Raw genomic sequence first — 6,262 nt, forward strand, 5'->3', positions numbered from 1 at the left:
GTGTGAAATTTTATGATTTTATATAACTAGTTAAAAATAAATTTAATTTATAAAAACCTTGACATTTCAAAGAAATGTCAGAAGAATTTCTGCTTAACACTGGAGATCACATTAATGAAATGTGTTAGATGGCTTTGGTGACAAAAATGTTAATGGAAATTCTTTACTCCATCCTATCTTAGCTTGTCTGTGAGTCTATGCTTATTTCTCTATTCAATCTGATAGTGGGAATGGAAATAAAATGAGTTAAATATAAAAGAAAGAAGGGGTGACCCTTAGGTTGTTAGAGAAAGCTACAGCAAATTACACTATTAACTATTTACCTAAATAAAAACCCATAATAATGTAAAAGGAGACTGTGTTGGTTTCCCAGGGACCCAGACACAATGACATAGAAGCTATATTAATTACAACACTGTTTGGGCAATGGCTTAGATGTATTCTTAGCTAGTTCTTATATCCTAAATTAACCCATTTCTATTAATGTATGTATCACCATGAGGCTGTGACCTACCGGTAAGGTTCCAGCATCTTTCTCTTTTGTCAGCTACATGGCACCTCCCTGACTCTACCTTCTTTCTCCCTCCATTCAGTTTAGTTCTCCAGCCTAGCTCTATTCTGCCCTGCCATAGACCAAAGCAGCTTTTTTAAAAAAAAAAAAAAAAACCAACAATAGTAATAAAACATATTCACAGCATACAGAGGGAAATCCTACATCAACAATAACATAATTCCATGTATAAACATGCATATATACTTGTAATGAACTTTTCACCTGAGCTGATGATGCTCACTTCAAGAGCCAAAGACCACCTAACATGGTATCCAGACATGAGAAGCCCTCTTTTGAGTTGTTGGCCAGAGCTACTCAAGAAATTCCACAAACGCATATCTCTTTGGCTCTGGAAGGGAGTTTAAACAATACAATAGAAAAAAGACCACTGACAAGAATACCAGAGAAAGCCTTAAGAATATGAACGAGTGTGGGTCAATTCTATTTCATCCCCCGCTATTTATGCATAGAATTTATGAGTTATTCCAATGCCATATAGGTTTCCTTTTAAGATTCGAGGAACAGGCAGGTCTTTTCTAATACAAAGATATTGTTCTCATTGACTGTCACATGCTAAATGAAGGCAGAGATTATTTTCTAGACGATTGGCAACAGATAGTTAGGTACAGTAATAATCACCTTTCATCAGATATTCCTTTTATCAGCTTCAGAAAATTATAGTTTGCACTTCAAGAACTTTCTAAAGAGTACTTACGTATGCTAAAATCCAATATTGTTGCATTTGGGATGATCAGATTAGTCCCCCGAATAGCCCCCATTCATACTGCTAAATGTTTGTATATCATCTTTTGTCAAGACAACTGGAATTAAAGGATACAGACAATCCTTAGCAAAATAGCACTGCAGTGTTTCTTATCTCAGGTATGCCTCCTATTCCTCCTGACCGAAGCCACTTCAATTCTGCATTAACATGCCACACAGGAAGTAAACATAGAAGCATCATTTGGGGGCCAGTACTATAGTGTCGTTGCTGTTTCCCCAAAGTCTCAGATTGATAAGGTAGGTCTTGATGTCTCTTCAAGTTGTCTGCTTATCCTCCCTCATCGGAACATCTCCTCTTGATTAGTTTGTCATCTATCTTCAGACATTCCATTTATCTGGTGTTTTCTGGGATGCTGTCCTGGTTGGATGCATCAAAGTCGGGGCCACCTGGGACTTCATTTATTCTGAAAAGACTCAAGCACAATCTTATATGAGTACTAAAAGAGTAACAAGCCCTTTTCATTGATGAGTTTCTAGATCTTTCCACTTCACATATACTTTAGGCTCTGTTTCTTTTAGGGTAAAATGGTTTTGGGCAGCATAAAAGACATTTTCCTTTAAGGTGAAAATTTAAAAAAAAAAGACATTTAAATTTGCTATAATGAAATATATCAGATTATGTGTGGATATAGACAGATGAAGCTTCCTACACCATTTTAATTTTTTTTTAGTTTGTCAATTAAGTATTTGATTGTGTCTTGTAATAGCTTTGCCCTGTGGATTTTAGAAATTTTAGGAACATGATTAATATTAAAATTCATTGAATCACTTTCTACCATAAGCAGAACCATTAACAGCATTTAATTGTAATGAGAGCCCTAGGAAGAACAGGCACAAAATTTTTTGACAAAGTCAAGTTTTAGATATGACAGCATGGTTATTTTCTTGGATCTTCGGAGCTTCGTGCCTGTAGCTGGCCAGTCAGAGATGGGTACCCTGTATTCCTCTATGTAGTGAACTTTAGCACACATATCTACACACCTGACCACAGAGAATGCCCCATAAACAGAAAGCTGTAGTTTCAGATGTCAAGACATTATTAATTATGCACTAGGAGTTTATAATACTGCATAAAATAACCCCTTCAATAGAGGATAGGCTCTCACGAACCTTTTAAAAGACCTCCTTTGTTAGAGTTTGACCATTTTTCAGACCAAGAGTAGGTATAAAAAGTAAAAAAAAAAATTTATTAAAATTATTACAATTTTTTTATTAAACAAAAAAAGAGTAAAAAAAATCAAATAAAACCTACTTAATTGACAGTGGCCACTGAAGTTTATAAATCTAAACCTAAATCTTTACTAATTTAAGAGTTGAATCTTTAAAATTTAGGACAATTTTAGTTTTGAGCTAAAGACCTTTTTATTAAGTAACAAAATATTTAGACGTTTCCGAGAAATAGTCATAGATAATCCTGAAGGAAAAAACAGGTTTTTCCATATAAGTATGAAAGTTTATATCCAACTGATACTGTAAAAAGAAACAAAAGTGTGGACACTACCAGCTTATAACAGTTTCATGGAGGAAGAATCTGTTTAAAAGCTTCAATTTTTATTGCATTGTGCAGATAAGACAGTATTAGTATGTATCAAAAATAGTTTTGGATGAAAACTTCCAAGTAATCCAATTTTTAACTGATCAGATCTTTGGATTAACCACTTTTGGTCTCCAAGGGAATTTGGGAAACATGCAATTATGTTTGGAAGTTCTTGTGTTAGCCACCATTTTATCTACAAGAACTAAGTTAAAGGAAAGAATTATTCCAATTCACTCCCATTTTTCTTTTAAAATACAACTTAAGCCTTTTTATATTATTATTACATTTTTAATTTGCATAAAACATACATTTAAAAAGTGAAAATTTAGTAATAAAAGGCAGATAAAATTTGTTGTTTCAGCAGTGTTGCTTTTAAACTGATTAAGCCATAGGTGACCATCGACATCAACAGAGATCTGAGAAAAATAAGTTAGAGCAGAAGTTCAAACCCAATGGCCTCTGTATCAATCATCAAACACATTAATTGCCAAGTCCAGCATGTCTCTGAGGGCTTTGAAGACCATCTATTCGGGACATCTGATTTTAAATAAACTTTTATTTGTTTTTAGTAATTTGTTTTAGGCTTAGCCTTGAAAATATACAGAATGCTCAGTAGAGTTTGTCCTTGTAAATGAATGACATTTGTATTTAGCAAGATTACAAGCCTATTTTGAGCGCACTAAGAATTTCATCACTTACAAGGTGACTGACAATTAACTTGCATGTCTTAATTATCTTTAACAGTGTTTACAAGTAGCTTTTGTAAAATAAATTTTTATAGTTTTATACCTGCTAAATTTGAGTCTTAAGAATTTGGATTGAAGGCTTAATTGAAGACTTTGTAGCATCAAAATAAATGTTTCAACTGTAAACACAGTCACTAAGACCAAAAAGCTAGTTATGCATGAGTCAGTTTCTGTTAGCTGCATAGATCTTGAAATCTATAGATACTATTCATCAAACATATCTTATTTTTAAATGTATGGTTTTTTTTAAATTAAGACATTTTTAGAGGCCTTCTGCTAGCAAAGATATAAGTGATTAGACATACGGTTCGCAAATTTCTGGGAATTCAAAGCAAGGAGTCTGGTCATGAAAAATGTACCCAGAGGAGAAATTTGCCTTTTGTACCAAGGAAGAACTGGAGGTAAAACAAAAACCTGAACTCTTATAAATGTTTCTTCTTCAACACAGCCTTGTCTGCTCTATATGATCAATATACTGAGCCAGGGACACTAAGACTCAGAAATTTCTTGAAGATGGAAGCCACTCCTTCCAATTCTTGCCCTCCCTATTCTAGCCCCTGGCACCGAATAATCACTCAGGAAGTTGTTTGGTGGAATTAAATGTTGGAAAGACACTGAAGTGTCCTGATAGAAAGAGATGCATTAGCTGTGTTTTGACCTCCAAGTTACCCTGGAATCTCCCTCTGTAGATCCTGCAGGAAGATTTCACATGACTCATGATCATTTTCCCTGTTTTAAGTAGAATTGTTCCAGGTCTGTTTACCATAATGAACCATAATGAGAAACCTGCCTACTGCAGATTGTAAAGTGGTCCCTGGCTCGAGAATCAATATGGGAAAATATGCCCTGAAGAGAAAAAGGATTCAAAGAAAAATTGACAATCTCTATTTCTGCCTTTATATGAAAATAATTTTATCCATTTTTATAAATACAGCAACTTTAAAAATTTGTGTTTCTTTTACTTATATAAGTGCTCTGTCTGCATGGACATCTTTATACTGGAAGAGAGAATCAGATACCATTATAGATGGTTGTGAGCCCCATGCGGGTGCTGAGAAGCATAAACTTGAGACCTCTGGAAGAGCAGTCAGTGCCCTTAACCACTGACTTCAGGCCCTGTATACAACAATATGAATTAAAAAAAAAACATGCTAAGTAGTCTAGACCCAGATATGTGTAGCTCTCACTTCCCATTAAAGAAGCTTCCTTTTACCTCATGTGGGCATCATTACAGAAAATAACTAGTCAACGTGCAGAGAACAACGGATGGTGGAGTGTCTCAGTCCAACTGATGTCTGTACAGCAAAGCCCCTGCAGAAGGCTCCTGGACAAAGGGGAAAGAAAGTAGAATATCTGCTGAAAGGTAGTGTCTTCCATATATGCCAGGGCAACCACATACATAAATTACATACATATGGTTGCCCTAAAAAGACCTGGAAAATGACAACCCTGGTGAAATGCCAACATAGATGGAGACATCTGACAAGGCCCCACCCCTAAATAAAGAGCTCCAGGCAATTAAAGACTGACTGGAGAGGAAGAATCGGTATTCTCCAGAAATGTACCCATTTATTTGTTATCCAATCTGAAGTGGTCAGCCTTACAAACATGTGCACACACCTCTATTTCCTGGACACCAGGGAATGGAGAGTATCTGCAGAAGCAGATATGAAGGGCACGGGTGGTCCTGTCAGAGTGTTGGGATTTGAGCTTCGACATTTTGAACCCAGAATCTCGAAATGAATCGTGATTCCTGTCCATTAGCTTGTAAGGTGTATGTAGATAATCTTGGAAACAAGGGAATCAAGACTGAATTAGAGTGGGATTTTGGCTATCATGGACTACTACAAAGTGTGAGGGCTGTTCAAACCCTCCTGGCTTTGCTTTCATTGAGTCTGAGGATCCCCGAGATGCTGCTGATGCTGTCCGAGAGCCAGATAGAAGAACACTATATGGCTGCCTGGGAAGAGTGGAACTGTGGAATGGTGAAAAGAGAAGTTGGAGTCATGGTCCATCTCCCTGTGGGGGTCATTGCCCTGGAGATGATTACCGTAGGAGCTGTTCTCCACCTCAGCAAAGACCTCCAAGAAGGAGAAGCTTTTCTCAAAGTCGGAGCAAGTCACTTTCTAGAGACAGGAGAAGAGAAAGGTCTCTGTCTGATGAGAGAAATCACTAGCTGTCTGGATCTTTCTCTAGGTCTCATAGCCAATCTAGGTCAAATGAAAGGCAATAGAAGACCAGTTTGCAAAAGAAGTGGTGTCCAGGGTGTAATGTCTTTGGACAGGGTAGGTACAGGAAATTCAAGTTTTGTTTGAGACTTCATAAGCTTGGTGCGTTTAGCTCTTCAAATTTGTCTTGTCTCTTGGAACACACATAATGATGTCATTCTCTCTATGGTTTCAAATGGATTGTACAAGGCATGTAGTATCAAGTATTGTTACTTTACACTGTTTCATTAATCAAGATTGAATTTGCTTGAAGGTTAGTTTTTCATCAACTGAAATAAACCTAGATCCTGTCCAACTTAAAAAAAATGTACATACAAGCATACAAGCAACACTAAATACTCAGCAGGTTGTATGTGTGTGTACATGTAACAATAATACTTAAAGAGAAAAGTACTGGTTTCATAGGAGAAAGTAA

General features: G+C 36.2%; 1 pseudogene; it reads left to right on the forward strand.

Annotated features, from left to right (window-relative positions):
* The first annotated feature begins 5,358 nt into the window (after window positions 1-5,358).
* LOC126500294 (serine/arginine-rich splicing factor 3-like) lies at window positions 5,359-5,852 on the forward strand (annotated as a pseudogene).
* Window positions 5,853-6,262: the final 410 nt, after the last annotated feature.

Source organism: Alexandromys fortis, unplaced genomic scaffold, assembly GCF_014885135.2.
Source record: "Alexandromys fortis isolate MF-2015 unplaced genomic scaffold, M_Fortis_MF-2015_v1.1 scaffold_39, whole genome shotgun sequence".
NCBI lineage: Eukaryota > Metazoa > Chordata > Mammalia > Rodentia > Cricetidae > Alexandromys > Alexandromys fortis.